We start from the raw sequence: 16713 nt of genomic DNA on the forward strand, positions 1-16713 counted from the left end.
GACACACCTCCATTACTGCCAAGACTTCCTCAGCAGTGGAGCTTGAGGCTGAAGGTAAAGCAGGAGATGGGGGAGGAATTGGGGCTAGAGGCAGAGCTGGTCTGGGGCCGGAAAGGGATTGAGGGGCAGGCAGAGCTGGGGCTGGAGGCAGAGCAGGATTGGGGGCTGAACAGGGTTGGGGGAGGAGTGAAGGTGGGAGCGGAGCTGGTCTGGGGGCACAGCTGGAAGTGTGGCACTTCCTTCCCGCCCCCCATCGGGATTGGTCCCAACCCCACTGTGTGCCCCCACCAAATGCTTCTCCATGCCCCCTTAGCCGGGCACACTCTGCAGTTTGGGAAACACTGGTCTAGTCTAGTCCAATATCCCGTATCCAACAGTGGCTGGCACCAGCTGTTTCAGAGGAAGGTTGAAGAAACCCTGCAGTATCCAGGTGTGGGATAATGTGCCTACCCTGAAGGTCTCATCCTAATCTCTGATAGTCAGAGATTGATTTAAGGCCAACATTTTTATTAGCATTGACTATTATAACCCTGGATGCCCCCATTGTCTATGTCATTTTCAAAAGTGCTCAGCACTGGGTTAACTCTATTCCCAGAGAAGCCAAAGAGAGTTTTACCATTGACTTCAATGGAAGCAGAGCAAGGCTAATGCTAAGCACATTTGTAACAGGGCCAGTTCTAGGGTCCCAGTTTTTTTGGTGGGGAGGAAGTGGGTATTTGGGGGCCCCTGGATATTGACTGGAGTCCCTGCTCTCCCACTCTACTGGAGGTGCTGCTTCGGCTCCTGTCTGACTCCCTCCTACCCTCTCCTCTCAAGCAAGCCCATCCTTTTGGAGCCCCTACCTCTCCTCCTGCTCTTTACCTTATCCTCCCTGCTCATGAGCCCCCAGCCCTTGGTTGTTGGGTCCATCCAACACCATGTGGAGCGGGACCTAGCTGCCAGCTGGGCCAAAGCACGCTTCCTCCCTACTGTTTTCAGGAGTCAGGGCCTTCTCTCATTGACTGCCATTTTATTTTTTGGCTTACAAGACTGACAGAACAGATATTCTCCCTCTGCTTTCATGGTATCATTCATTATTTTATATACTTTTACCATGTCCTCTCTTTTTCCATCTCATTTCTAAAGAAACCAATCCCAGTATTTTCAGTGCCTTCATGTAAGAATTTTTCCATGTCTATAATCATTCTTGTCCCCCTCTAACTCTGTAATATCTTTCTTCACATGGAGCGATCAGGATTGCACAGTAGTCCATAGGAGGCTGTACCACTGAGTTATATAATGGCATTATAATATTTTCTGTATATTCTATATTATTCTCCATCCCTTTCCTTGTACATCCTACCTTACTTGCTTTTTTAACTGCAGCTGCATATTGAGCACAGGGCTTCATTTCAATTTTCTCCCCTTCCACTGTTATTACTTTGCATTGATCAACACTGAACTTCATCTACCATCATGTTGCCCATTCACCTAGCTTGATTCAGACTTTCTGAAGTTCCTTATAGTCTTCTCTGGACTTGATTAACTGTGACTCAGTTTACCCACGTGGAAAATGAGAATAAAATTTTTATAGCTCCCAGGGAAGATGTGAGAGTTTTTAGTAAAGTGCTTTGGCTCCTCAGATGAAAGGTGCAGAAAATACAGAGTCTTATAATAATTAAGTAGTGTTTTATTTTTTGTTTTATGTTTTTTCAAAACAGGCATAGTGTTTGACCCAACTGAGAACCACTCTCTCATTCACATCTTTTTCTTTGCTCTTACTACTGTTGCCTTTTATAGACATTTGGAGTTGCACAAATAGAGTGCCTGAATGTTTCCCAAGACCTGCATGGGATCAGGCCCAAAATTTCTTAAATCATCAGAAGTGGATTTTCTTCTGAGCTTCTCTAGTTCAAACAGAGACAAAATTTAGGCCCAGGGAAAATGTACAAAGGCTCAAAGGACACTTAAGAGCTCAGCAATCCCCAAACTGCCATTTGTGCCTTTGAAAACCTCTTCCCTCAGCAGATCTATGCCAATTTAAACTCGCTGAGGATTTAGTCCTGGGTAACTGATCTATTTCTGGATTGTTCAGAAAAGTATATATTAAGAGAAAGAGAAGAGGCACCTAAGAACAGTAGACTGTGTCAACCAGCATAGTTCATAATTACAGCACAAGGAAACAGCAGGACTATGAAAGGTGTTTGGCTTGGAGTGATGCACTAAAAACAACTCAGTGGCTGGATAAAGAGTGCCAGAGTTTCCATAGGTCTGCTGCTTTACGTTACATAGGTAGCTTTTAGCTGAAGAGAACAAACAAGCTTACAGGCAGCATGCTTGACTTTCCTTTGGGGAAATATTTAAGAATTGTTAATAGTTCCCATACGCAAGTAATGGACTTGTACTTTCAGAGCATCCATCCAACCAAACAGGTTATTTTGTGGGCTTATGGTTTGTATATGCATCCTAAAATAGTAGTGCACTAATACTATTACTTAGATCAGTGGTCCCCAACCTTTTTGGCTGGTGGGCGCCAGCCTAGGACCACTGCGGCGGTGGAGCACCCGCTGAAATGCCGCCAATTTTCGGCAGCATTTCGGCAGCAACGCCTCTTGATGACGGCAAGCGGCATCATCGAGAGGCATTCCTGCCAAAATTCAAGGGCTACGCCTCTCCATGACGTCACTTGTCGACGGCAAGCAGCGTCATCGAGAGGCGTCGCTGCCGAAATTTGGGAGCGATGCCTCTCGATGACGTCATGTGTCGGCAACCAGCATCGTCATCGAGAGGCGTCTCTGCTGAAATTTGGGAGCGATGCCTCTCGATGACGTCATGTGTCGGCAACCAGCATCGTCATCGAGAGGCGTCTCTGCTGAAATGCCGTTGAAATTCGGCGGCATTTTGGCGGGTGCTCTCCTGGGGGCCAGGACGCAGGTGCATTAAGATGCTCCCACGAGCACCACGTTGGGGACCACTGACTTAGATGATAGCAAGTTATTTTATCTCAAAGATATTGCTATTCTATTCTGTTGGTTCTTATATTATGCTCAGATCCATATAAAATTACATGCTTTTATAATTGCCTATACAAAATGGAACCTGTTTATATGGTTAAATGTTAGTGCCCTTGAAGCCAGCACCCTTTGTCTTCAGCAGCCGTGGATTTGGTGTAAACTCTGTTTACAGTAAATTAGAATGGAAGTATTTAACGGCTCCAGTGCAAAGTGCAAATTCTAATTCTCTTTATATGGATTCTCCCCTTAAAATGAGGTATTTTTGTGAAAAAATTATAAATTGGTTACATGTTATTCCTTCCATTATTAGAGTGAAATGAAAAAGAAATCATGGACAAAGTTTACCAGGACTTCAAGCAAAGATCTGAAGCAGTATTATCAAAGAACTAAACATAAGAGATCAATATAGTACAGAGCAGTGGCTGGATTGTAATCTATTTGCAGCAAGTCAAGAAATTTACTACAGATTGTGTATTAATAATTAGTATTAATTATAGCACCTAGAAGCCCCAACCAATACTGGGTCCCCATTGTGCTAAGCACAATGTACAAACAGATAAGACAATCACTGATCCAAATTGCTTACAATCTAAATAGACAAGACAGACAAAGGATGTGAGGGAGAAAAGAGGTACAGAGAGATGAAGTGACTTACGAGGTCACATTGAAGAAAGGTCTCCTGAGTCCCAGTGCAGTGGCCTTTTCTCTAGAGTGTATCTGGAAGTGTCACATGATACAAAAGACTATGTTGAGAGTGTATAGGGGTTGTGGCAGCTTTAAGAGAAACATCGTAGGGTATGTCTGCACAGCAAAGAAAAACCCATAACTGGTCCGTGCCAGATGACTTGGGCTCACAGGGCTTGGGGTGTGGGGCTGTTTCACTGCAATATATACTTCCAGGCTCAGGCTGGAGCCCAGGCTCTAGGACCCTGTGAGCCTGAGTCGGCTGGCAGGCCAGCCATGGGGTTTTCTTTGCTGTGTGACATACCCATAGACTCTAAGCTGAATATGGAAAGATTGTGTTACACCCTTGACATGAATAGTGCATTATAGTTTTACCTAGCCTAGGATTCTTTGTTTATTATTGTCAGAGAGTCTAAAAAAGCTTATAGCCTTGAGTGTTGTGGTCAAGTGACTTGTGTGATGTATTAAAGAGGTTTAGATTGAGTATTTTGGAGCAATTCAGTGTGTCTGAATAGATCAGTGGAGTCAGTCCAACAGCAACAAAAATATGGTTCAGTGACTTACTAAAACTGAATCTTTAATATAAATGTTATTTTGTGTTTACAAATAAGTATTTTCAGAAGGTCTGTTTCATGTATCATTTAGCAAAGTAAATAAAAACATAGACAAATACTCTGTGAATACTGAGATAGAACAGGGTTATGTTCTGTTTTTAATAATCCAGATTACTACTGAGGAGCTCTGAGATCTCATACATACAAAAAAAAAATGATTTCACCACACCCCTGAAGCAACTGTGTAACACTAAATATCCATGTGAAGAGTATTAGATCCTTTTCAAAATGTAGGGTTACATTTTCAAAAGATTCCATTGTGTTTTGACTTCACAAAATTGCATGTGCAGTTAGTGTGTTTGTATAGGCACACATGCAATTAGGTGTGCTGCTGCCTCTTTTATGCCTGCAGAATATCATTTGGGCTAGATTCTACAGCCAGTTTCACTGGTGAAAATCCAGAGTAACTCCACTGATATATATAGTTTTATTTTGGGTTTATACAGATGTATGGGAAAGTAAAATCTGGCCCTTTGTGTGGAGAATTTTGTGTAGGCAAAAGTGGTCGCCAATCTGAGACATTATTGAAAATGTGATTCTTAGTTGCCTACAAATGGTCATAGATCATATTATGGACTGGTTGTTGCAGAGATGACCCATGTCTGCCGACAGTGTATGTGTGTGTGTGGGGGAACAGAGTGAGAGCAGCCCGCTCAGTAACACTGCTGAAGTATGCTCAGTCCGTGGGAGCATGCTCAGTACAAGCCAAGTAGCAAATCTGGGGGGACACATGATCCTGCATGCCCCTTCCCACACAGTCACTCACCAGCAAGTTTTGCTTAATCTGGGAAACATTTGTTTTGTTTGCTCTAATATCTTTTAAACGATTTCTTTTGGGCATGTTCTATCAGTAGAATATAAAGAACCAAAAATCTACTCTGTTCCCAGGTGGGAATCTGATGGAATAGTGGGAAGAAAAGTGGTTTCCAAGTGAACTCCCTGACAACAGACGTTCATAATAGAAACACTGATGAAACTGTAATGATTATCATAGAGAAGTGCTTCCCACACTAAGTAATTTAGACCTCTTAATAAGTGGTCTAAACTCATAGGAATTGCTGTTCAGTTGTTGCCTGTAAGTACTGACATGCTAACTGAATTTTCTGATCAATAATTTCTTCCAAGTCCTCATTCAGCTAGTTATGGTCTGTTCCATGTGGCAGTTGCTATGGTAACAGATATTTAAAAATTGAAACCTAAATTAATACTTCTATATATAACCTGCTTTTGTAAAAGTTAACAGTACTTCCACGAGTTCCTTGAAAGAAAGTGATTGTCAATATTAAAAACCAGATCATACACATTTTCAAGGAACTTGTCCCAAAACTAGAGAAATGCAATTTGTATAAAGCAATAGTGGCATCTGGTGGCTATTTTGTTAAATACTCTATATATGGAGTAGAAATTGAATTTCATTCTTTAAGATATGGCCTTTTAAATTTGTCCTAACACTGCAAGGGAATTTTACTTTTCTAGAATTGTCTTCTGTTTCTTTTCTCTCTCTTATGTGTATATAAGGCTCTTTTGAAGGGATCACAGTTAATTTCCATATACAAAGATCCTTAGGAACAAGAGTTCAAAACTCAGACCTTCAATTATCCCTCCACCCCAATCTCGTATTCACAAACTTGTGTGTCAAGAACACATCTGTTTGCATAACTGTGCATGTCAAATGGACTACCTGATGTGGCTGCAGATGTAGGTTTTTATACAAGCAACTGTGCATTATTAATAAAACTAAGATTTTGTCATGGATATTTTTAGTAAAAGTCACAGATAGGTGAATAAAGAAAAATTCACAGAAGCCGGTGACCTGTCACTGACTTTACTAAAAATATCCATGATAAAATGGGAAGGGGCTGGACAGATACTGGGTAGCTGAGAGTTCCAGACCCACCCCCCACCTGCAACTGAGAGCTGTAGGGCAGGAGGAGTGGCTGGGAACCTCCTGCCCTTGCAGCAGCTGGAGTCCCCCTGCCCTTGCCACAGCTGGGGAACTGTGCTAAGCCCCCTGCTGCCCATGGCTGCGAGGGTCCCCCATGGCTCTGGGGGCGCCTGAGGAGCTGCAGGGATCCTGCATGCTAATTATGGTGGTTGCGGGGTGCTACAGTGGCTGGGGAGCTGCCAGGGTCCCTTCATGCCACTGGGGGTAGCTGGGGAGCAGCAGGGATCCCCCATGCCATGGCTGGTGGCTACAGGGAGTTGCAGGGGTCCCCCTGCTGCCAGTGGTGGCTGGGAGCTGTGGCGGTCCCCCTGCTGTCACCAGTGGCCAGGAACTGCAGGGATCCCCCATTCTGCCAGAGCTGCGGGGTACCCCCTCTGCCCATGGCTACTGGGAGCTTGGGGCCTGCTGCCTAGGCAGCAGGGGTACCTCACAGCTCCCTGCCACTGCAGGAGGCTGCGAGACCCTGCAGCTCCCAGACACGAGGGCTGAAGTCATGGAGATCTTTGGAAGTCACAGATTCTGTGATTTCCATGACCTCTGTGACTAAAACATAGCCTTAGTTATCAACCATGCTTACTATGGTAGTACCTAAGGACCAACCAAGAGTGGGGGCCCTATTCTGCTAAGCATTGCGCAGAGTAGCAGACAGTCCCTGTACTGAAGAAACTACAATTTAAATAGATGAGACAGATGCAAGGTGGGGGAAGGGGTCAAACATGCAAGCAGAACGAACAATGTGATGGTAGAACACAGGGTTTCTCAAACAGGGGTCACCGCTTGTGTAGGGAAAGGCCCTGGTGGGCCGGGCTGTTGTGTTTACCTGCCCCATCTGCAGGTCTGGCCAATTGCGCCTCCCACTGGACGCGGATTGCTGCTCTGGGCCAATGGGTCTTCAGCAGCTCCCATTGACCCGGAGCAGTGATCCGCAGTCAGTGGGAGCCACAGTCGGCCGGACTTGCGGACAAGGCAGATAAACACACCGGCCTGTTTGACGACCCCTGTTTGAGAAACTCTGGCCCAGAGGAACTCTACTTGGAGACATGACTTCAGTTTATTCTGTAAGAACGTTAACTGTATTATACTATTCAGCCACTAGGTAGCTCCATGTGTAACATACCTTAGCTGCTTAAGGACAAAACCTTGCAGTGCTTTAAAGTGTCTTAAAGCGAACACATCTCTTTGGGAAGCAAGTTCTGTAGACAGTCCCTGTCTGGCACAGAGGTCTGATCTGCTAGTAGCAGCCCTGCACCCTACCATTTACAAGGTGTACATGATGTGGCATCAGAAGCAAACTAGTGCCAGAAGAGACAGAATAGAAGATAAGCTGTGCTGAATTGAGCTCATCAACATGCCACTCTTCAGTGTCCCAGAGAACTTCAGCTTTAATGGTCCTTCTGAATGGTTGGACTGGAGCAACATTTTTCATTTCTACAAGACTCCATCAGGAAATTGGAGATATTCAGGTATCATCTTTATTTTATGCTATGGGTAAGCAGGCAGAGCATACGTGTAAATCTTTTACCTTACTGAAGGTTGACAAAGATGTCTATGAAAGAGTTTGGGCTACATTTGATGAAAACTCAGGAAATGTGGTTTATGGGAGAGCATATTTTCAGAGAATTCAGGAATGAAGAAAAAATAAGTTGAATCTTTTATAAGAGCTCTGCATGCATTAGCTGAAAATTGATTTTTGGAACTGCAAAACATGAAAATATCAGAGACAGGCTGGTTACTGTCACAGCAACTACAATCAAAGACAGACTTAAATCTACCCAGAGCTATACAAGTAGCAAAGCAATCAGAATTAGACAAAAAGCAGAACAAAAGGCATGATAAACTTGAAAAACCTGAAGCTAGTTTAGAAGCGGTAAACAGATACAGCATGAATTCTAAATGTCATTACCATAAAAGCCCTGAGGCTAATGAGGAAATTCCAGGCAGACTAAATAGCCTTTCAAACTAAATATGCAAGATGGAAAAATGTATAGCCCAACAGTTGTATGTCCAGCTAACAGGTATATAAATGTACAAAATATGGATATTTTGCAGCTGCTTGCTGTACCAAGGCAAGCAGGGAATCAACTAATATTATAGACAGACAATCAAGAGACATTCTTTCTGGGATCTATCATGTGTAATGACACAGAGCCTGTCTGGATAGTGAAACTGAATATTCTTTGAAAGACTATTAACTTTAAAACAGACTCAGGAGTTGATGTGACCATCATTTCTGACGGGGAATTACAACCACCTTCAACCCCTTCCAGAGCTGAGGTCACCTGGCCTATAGTTCTGACTTGCCCTGGAGGTATTCTGAACTGCCTGGGCTAGATCACCACAGAAACAACTTAAAAAGACAAAAGCTCTGCATTCAGAATATATGTGATCAAAGCCCAACAACCTTCTCAGTTGCAGTGTGGCAGCCATGATTGACCTAGAGAGAAAGGTGGAAGAACTCAGTGGAGGATTGGGTTCTTCTGAGAGAAGAACCAGTATGATGAATAACTGTTAGAGACAATGCTGAACCATATAATGTACATATACCTTGCAGGATTCTTTTCCTGTTGTGTCATAAAATGGAAACAATGGATTGGCATAATCAAAAAAATCTGAGCCGACAGCATGGTGTGCCCAAATGGTATCAGTTAAAAAGAAAAATGGAAAAATACCAATGTGTGACTCTTAAAAGACTTAATGACTCTCTTTCTTGTGAGACAAAAATATATCCTCCCAACACTGGATGACTTCCTCCCCCGCATGAAAGGAACTACAGTATTCTCCAACCTGGCTACTCAAGTGGATTCTGGCAGATTCCTTTAGACAAAGAAAGTTCTAAACAACCTACTGTTATTGCTTTCAGAGATTTTTGCTTTAGAAGATTGCCTTTTGGGATAAATAGTGCATCTGAAATTTTCCAAGGAAAGATGGCAGAACTGTTAACAAACACAAATGGAGCTGTAGTCTTCAAAGATGGTATTTTGATATAAGTCTTTAATGAAAGGCTGAAAAAAACCCCTCAACAATATTCTAAGCTGAAGAAGAGCTCTGTACAAGCTTAAAAGCTTGTCTCTCTCACCAACATAAGTTGGTCTAATAAAAAAAAATATTACCTTACTCACCTTGTCCTGGGGACTAACATAGCTACAACAACACAGCAAAGAAGCTTAATCAGTCAGTCTAAACTGAAGCTAAACAAGGAAAAGTTTATGGGACAGACAATAACCAGAGTTGGAGTCAGTCTTACCCTTGAGAAAGTAAAAGCATTTTGATAATTGAATGTACCAGAAGTGAGATGCATACTGGGGGATGGTAGATTACCTTGGTTGATACCTTTCTACAGTGACAAAACTAGTGAATGAACTGTTAAAGTCCAACATACCTTGGCTTTAGGGGCCAAATCAATAAATTACCTTAAAAAAGGTAAAATAAATAATCTCAACAGCTCCAGTTCTCATGTCCTATGATTCCAGCAAACCCACATTGGTCACTGCAGATGCAAGTGGCTATGGCCTATGTGTTGTATTATTGCAACAACATGGCTCTGAGTAGAAGCCAGTTGCATTTTGCACTCGTACACTCACAGAAGCAGAAAAATGATATGCACAGATTGAAAAGGAGTGCCTGGCAAGCACATGGATATATGAAAACTTTTACACTTATCTGTGGTATATTGGATTCTTTTACATTGAAGACAGACCACAAACTGCTCTCATCAACAGAGAACATTTGGATCAAGTACTGCTGAGATGCCAATGTCTATTGATAAAGTTAATGTGATTTAACTCAGTTGCTAAATATGTACCTGGGAAAAATCTGGCAGTAGCAGAAACTCTGTCATGGAGCCCAGTCTAATTCAAACTACCCATGAGCTCAAAGATGCCGTAAAGTTGTATGTGGATGCATACAGACCAGTGTCAGAAAACTGACTACACCAGCTGTATTATTATATTATTATACACCAGCAGGATAGCTCAGTGGTTTGAGCATTGGCCTGCTAAACTCAGGGTTATAAGCTCAGTTCTTGAGGGGACCCCTTAGGGATCTGGGGCAAAATCAGTACTTGGTCCTGCTAGTGAAGGCAGGGGGCTGGACTTGATGACCTTTCAGGGTCCCTTCCAGTTCTATGAGAGAGGTATATCTCCATATACTTTATAAAGTAACCTTGACAGATACACAACTTCAAGGAGTTGTGTAAGTTACACTAGGGCCAACAGTATCCAAAGGACACCAAGGAAGTGACGAGACTACTTTTCAGCACATGGACAAATACGCGAGTCAAACAGACTCATGATTCTAGGCAATTGCATTGTAATTCCCAATGAAATGAGAAAAATCCTAAACCTCACCCATGAAGACACCAAGGACTAACTAAATGCTGTGAACAGGCTAACCAATCAGTGTGGTGGCTGAGGCGATACATGGGAGGGCATGCGGGGTCACATGGGCCCAGGGTGGATCCATGCACCAGTGCAGCAAGTGCCTGCCTGGGGCGGCAAGCCGCGGGGGACGAACTGCTGGTTGCTGTGAGGGCGACAGGCAGGCAGGCAGGCAGCGGCATGCTTGCGGGCAGTCCGCTGGTCCCGCGGCTTCGGCAGCAATTTGGCAGTGGGGATGCTGATGGCATGGAACCGGCGGACCTCCCGCAGGCATGCCGCCGAAAACCGCTTGCCTGCCGTGCTTGGGGTGGCAAAAAACATAGAGCTGCCACTGCCTGGGCCCCCAGATTGCTCTGTCACATGGTGCAGTGGGCCCTTTCCCTGCAAAGCAGCTGAACTAGCAGGGAGGGGAAGAGGCAGGAGCGGAGGAACAGCTGGGAGCTTCAGGGAGCGGCTGCTGCTTTCCAGGGTGGGGTGTGGGGCTGTTTTTCAAAAGGGGGAGGCTGACAGGAAAGTAGGGGCCATGACTTGAGCTGTTCAGAGGTTGAGCCCCCCCACAGTCAGCAGGCACCAGTCATCTATTCACTGGGCATTAGCAAGGACATAAAGAAAGTATCTGAATATGAACATTTCATAACTAACAGACCAGCACAACACAATATTACTAGCCTACATTACCCACAAGCAAATGAAGAGACTGAGAGAGCTGTACAGACATCCAAGAAAATCCTATAGCAAGAAAATCCTTGCTTTTCTGAGTTAGAGATAAAAACAGATAACACCTACTGGATATAAAAAATGGACATAAAAGAAATTGGAGTTATCCAAGTCCAAGGCTTTGAAAATGTAGGTCAGAGCAATCATACCTCACAGCCCCTTATTGAATCACCAGCACATCATTATTTTAATGTAGTCCTTGAGTATACTTTATACCTGGGTCTATTGCCCAACTGCTTAAATGTCTCTAAAGGCACTTAATATTTTACCAAGTGCATTCACTTGTCCTTAGGGGCCAAGGCAGAAATGTTATCACACCCCTTGCAATCACATTTTCACCTGAACATGTGGTAGGCACCTATGGTTTCTTGGTGAAATTCTTAAATGCAGTGTGAGACTTCCAATTTCAAAGCTAACCCCTTGTGTCTGCATTACCCTCTAGTTTCATGTTGCACCTATGAAAACTCATTTGGCTCTTTTAAAAAAATGTGCAAAATCTGGAAGTGAAGCGCAGAAATGTAGTTAGGGGTTATTTATACTGTAGGTATTCAAATACCTAGTGGGTTAGGGGTGAGGGTTGAGAACCCCTTGGAGGTGTGAACATGGGATAAGAGTCCCTGGCCTTTTGCCCCCTCTTTTAGTACCTAGTGTAGCTGTAAGAAGAGAGAGACTCTTCAATCTGGATGTGAGCAAGACCCTTGACTGGGGGCATGATTGGTTCTTTCTTTTATTCCTCTTTTCCAATTCCCTATGAGATTCCTAGGTCCTAGTCTTGGGGGAGGGTAGGGCTAGGAAACAAGTGGTCATGGACCCCAACCCTTAACGGATGTGGGAGCTCCAGTGCTAGGGTAGGTTGTATATATGTGTAACCCTTCTGCCCCTCTGAGTTGGCAGCAACAAGGCCGGGTTCAGTATCCAGGGGTTCCGTTTCAGTAACACAATGCATAACCGGCTCGAGCCCCCACCCAGTGACCTGGGACACTCACATACCACACCCCCTGGGCACCTCTAGGAGGCAATACTTCCCCTCTCACAAGCACGGAGTCTGAGTGTAGCAAAATCTTTTTAATAAAGGAAGGAATCAATGCGGCATCCCATTGGAGAAACACCACAAACAGGGTTATAACACAAACCATAAACAAAAACCCACCTCCAAGTACGTTTGGCACTGTCCTTTTTCCTCCTAAGGTTTTAAGTCCAATCACCCCAAAGTCCAACAACCCAAAAGTCTCTGGTCAATGCCACCCCAGAGTTCGAGAGTTTATCTGTAGAGGTCCCTCCCCCCAGCCTGGGTAGAAAGGGGCACCTTACGTGGTCCGGGGCCAACTGCCCTGCCTCTCCATGGGTTCTGCTTCCGCCTTCTCCACGAACTGCTCCGCTTTACCAGCTGCTCCACTCTGCTCCTCCAGCCGTCCTCAGAAACTGCTCCGCTCCACCAGCTGCTCTGCTCCAGTTCTCTCTGCAAACTGCTCAGCTCCGCTCGCTCTGTGGGCCGCTCCACCCGTCCCACAGCTACTCCGCTCTGCCAGCCACTCCGCTGCCACCAGCTGTCCCGTGATCCGCTCCAGCCGTCCCCACGACTGCTCCACTCCGCCAGCTGCTCTGTTCCACAGCATATCTTCAGGCTCCCCCACTAGTTAGCACAGTACTCAGTGCTCTCAGCTCAGTAATTTCAGCTCTTTAGTGATTAGTGATCTCAGCTCTTAGTAGGGGAGCCCCAGTGCTAGTGCACCATTAGCCCAAAGTGAGTTCAGCTCAGTAACCTGTATTTAGACTCTTGAGGGAATAAAAAATCAACTCTGACATTCCACAGTGGAGAGATGAGGGGGTGGAACTGGTGCTTCTGGCCCCACAAGGAGACTGCACCACCAAGCACAGATACCTGTCCCGAGCCTCTCTCAATTCACTGGGTTTTGGAAGCCATGTCCCTTGTGTAGCAAGTACCACCCAACTGAGGGTGAGTCATTTGTCACCAAGCAGTTCCACAGCTCAGCAGTCTGGGATAGGGTAGGTGTGCCTATGCAAATACACTCTCTGACATTCTTTCCACCAGATGTCAGGGTAGAGCTTATCCTGACTCTGCTTACATATGCCATTTTTTTGGGGGGGAGGTGCTATGAGGCAAGAGTGGAGTGGGGAGAGTGCTTTTTGGGGAGGGGACACTACAGAGAGTTGGATGTGTTTCTGAAAATGAACTTTGTGGCTCACTCTGGAGTTTTTTACTTGGGTGCCAAGAGGTGGCCTTTCAGTTATCGCTTAGGGTGGTCAAAAAAGGTGGAGCAGGACTGGCACAAGTGGGGGATACGGAGGGCCATGGAGGGGTCAGGTGAGAATTGATTGGCTACACTTGTGGCTCATTATGAAAAATGTTTGAGACAAATAACCAAACAGCCATTTATCTGATAAAAATCAGTAACAGTACAGTACAGGAAAGAAGGAATCAATACGCCACCAATCCTTCTGGGAAGCAGTTTCTCGCAACGCTGTTCAGTTTACCTTACAGAGAAGGTGTACTCCCAAAATATGACCCCCAAACTAGATCTATTTATAGTAAAAACTTTACAAGTTAAGAGGACTCTATCCATCACCCAAGACTAAAACTCCCCAATTACCTTGTTTTTGTGGTGTCATGGTGTACCTCTCTTAGCTCTTGTTTTGAACACAGCATTCCAAGTTAGCCGGGTCATGAAGACACTCCCTACCTTGCACCTGGATAGAACACACAGGTATCTTGATTTTGCTGGGATTTATATTCATTAGTGGCAAACAATATGTTTGGCCTTGTAGGATATATATCTCTTGATGTAAGTGAGCAAGAGTGAACCTAAAACAAATTACCATAATTTGGTGCTAACATTCACATATAATGAAATGTATATAATGTTAATGTGATGTGTAATACGTTTTGATATAATATGCAATATGTATAACATATATATTGGCTAACAGAAGGAAGAAGGGCCCTCAATCTTGTGGTGGTGGTGGGCAGAGGGAGGCAAAAAAAGATAGGAGAAAGGTGAGGGAGATAGCCAGCAAGTTCTGATGGTGTGCTATCATTTGGATCTAGTTGATCAATTCTCTGGTAAATGCCAGCTCCTCTTTGGCCTATGCATCATGCTCCTGTCTCAGTACCTGAAGTTCATACAGCACTTCACAATTGCATCTTCTACACAAGGGTTAAAGTCTCTTGGGGATGTGGCTTTGTGCCCTACTTGACAAAGGCTGAAGGCCTAGGGGCCTTGTGTTCCTGGCAGTGATACTTTATGAAGAGATGTTGGATGGAGGTGATTGTGCTGAAGAATGCTGGTACAGATGTTGTTACAGGTTGTGGTGGTGGCGTATGTTGGTACAGGATGATGTCACTGAGATCATACCCCTCACTCCAATGGCTCATAAATGGGAGAGAATAAATACTGAGCATGGGATTTCCAAAGCCATGGAATTAGGATGCATAAAATTCTCATTAATTTCTATTGAAAATTGGTCATTAAAATCCTTCAGGTGCCTTTGAGAATTCCACACCTACTGTTTCCACACACAAGGTGTTGTCTCTCCAGAGCTATTTCTAGAGAAGGAAAGCACTCATTTAACTACACATAGACTGAAGGGACATTAGTCAACTTTGTATTATTTCTGCTACACAAAGAAATATACAAGCCTATGGATGTTCACCGGATCCAAGGTTCAGCAAACCTTATTCCACTAAAAAGGCCTTGAGACTCAAGGTAGAACAATTAGGGCATGTCTTCATTCCAGGGGGAAGTCGACCTAAGGCCTGGTCTACATTAATCTGTTATTTCAGGATTAGCCGAGTTAATTTGAAAAAAAAAAAGATTTCATATACACAACCAAACTGGTTTTTTTAATTTAAAAGGGTCTTTAATATGATTTCTGTACTCCACCTCGGCAAGTGGAGTAGTGCTTAAATCGAGATCACAATCCCAGGTTAAAAGTATTGTGGATGCAATTCAACATTATTGGCCTCCGGGAGCTATCCCAGAATGCTCCCTTGTGACTGCTCTGGACAACACTCTCAACTCCGATGCACTAGCCAGGTGGGCAGGAAAAGCCCCGGGAACTTTTGAATTTCATTTCCTGTTTGGTCACCATCAGCACAGGTGACCATCAGCACAGTCCACCATCACAGGCGACCATGCGGAATCCACCATCATAAGAGATCACGCAGTCCCGGATTCGCACATGAGCTCCAGCATGGTCTGAACGAGAGGTACTGGATCTCATCGCGTGTTGGTCTGCTAGGTACCGGAGGACCAAATAGTCTATGATTTTAACATAACTCCATGAAGTATGAATGCTAATGACCTTCAGAAGGAGTTGCATAAATAAGACCAATCTTATCAAGAGCTCCCTTCAGGGAGTGGAACTGTGAAACATGCTGAATACAGGTCTACAATTACTAGGCACAATCTGGTATATCAGTATTAACTAACTCGTAGTAAGTTGATTTCTAGATTTCCAATGGCCAGTAATGATTCTTTCTGGAATGAAATATTAAAAATAACAGAGTAATTATGCAGAATTATCTGGGATATCTTTTCAAGGGAGCAGCTCTTATGCACTGCTTTGAAAAAGAACCTCTGTATGTCTGAAAAGGACCATTTCTGTCAATTCACCATAGATTACAAAAGATTATTGGGCTCTAGTTTCACCCTATAGCAGTTGTCTCTCTGAGCTGCATTGTTTTGGAAGATGAAGCAACAGAGAAACAGAACAGTAGTTCTAATTCATATCCACTCTACTTTCCCCAACAGCTCATTTACCTCTCTCTCTCTCTCTCTTTCCTCCCCTTCCCTTGCTACTGCTGAAGGCAAGCTAATTAGGCTGTTCCCGCAAGAAATATTTATTCTGAGCTATAATAGCCACATCAGATAGACTGCTAGGATAAAACTCCCCATAATATAACCTTATAAGTGCCTATCAGCTTGTCATAATGTCTCCCTGTCTGCTTTCCTTTCATTCCTCACTTTGCAGGAAGAATTGTCTCATCCTGTTTTCTATTTGAGTATTAAGCAAATTCAGTTCAAAAATTTATGAAATTGGTTTCTTTAAACATGTTTTATATTTCTCCCCCCAGTCTCCTTTTTATTTATAAATTTCTAAGGCATGAAACATCAAATGTTAGCCAATAAAAATGCAGATATATTTCTATGGCTTTCTTTTTGTGAATGCTTAACCTTCTGTTAACCCAATATATTAAAATTCTTCAAACACAGAGTAGCAATGTTCATAATCTCCAGTTCATTATCTTAATTAGATCTGTCCTATATTATCCCACAATTTATTCTCATTACTTTAAAGGTGATCAGCCTTAGAAAGGCATGTGAGAAGAATTCACTGAATTCTATTGAGGCAGCATTTCTCTG

The 16713-nt window shown here is 43.8% G+C and overlaps 1 protein-coding gene and 1 long non-coding RNA gene across 2 annotated transcripts in view; one reads left to right on the plus strand and one right to left on the minus strand.

The window, feature by feature from the left end:
• NXPH1 (neurexophilin 1) overlaps window positions 1-16713 on the plus strand; it is a 243655-nt gene continuing 226942 nt past the window's right edge. The window contains exon 1 of the mRNA XM_030550660.1: window positions 1-54. The gene's annotated coding sequence lies outside the window, so the exon portion shown is untranslated. The remainder of the gene's footprint in view (window positions 55-16713) is intronic.
• Window positions 4828-15533, minus strand: LOC115645682. Its single transcript, XR_003998799.1, has 3 exons — window positions 15453-15533; window positions 9352-9355; window positions 4828-4838 (listed from the first exon to the last, which is right to left on the minus strand). It is a non-coding gene; the product is annotated as an uncharacterized LOC115645682 (long non-coding RNA).

Source organism: Gopherus evgoodei, chromosome 2, assembly GCF_007399415.2.
Source record: "Gopherus evgoodei ecotype Sinaloan lineage chromosome 2, rGopEvg1_v1.p, whole genome shotgun sequence".
NCBI classification, from domain to species: domain Eukaryota; kingdom Metazoa; phylum Chordata; order Testudines; family Testudinidae; genus Gopherus; species Gopherus evgoodei.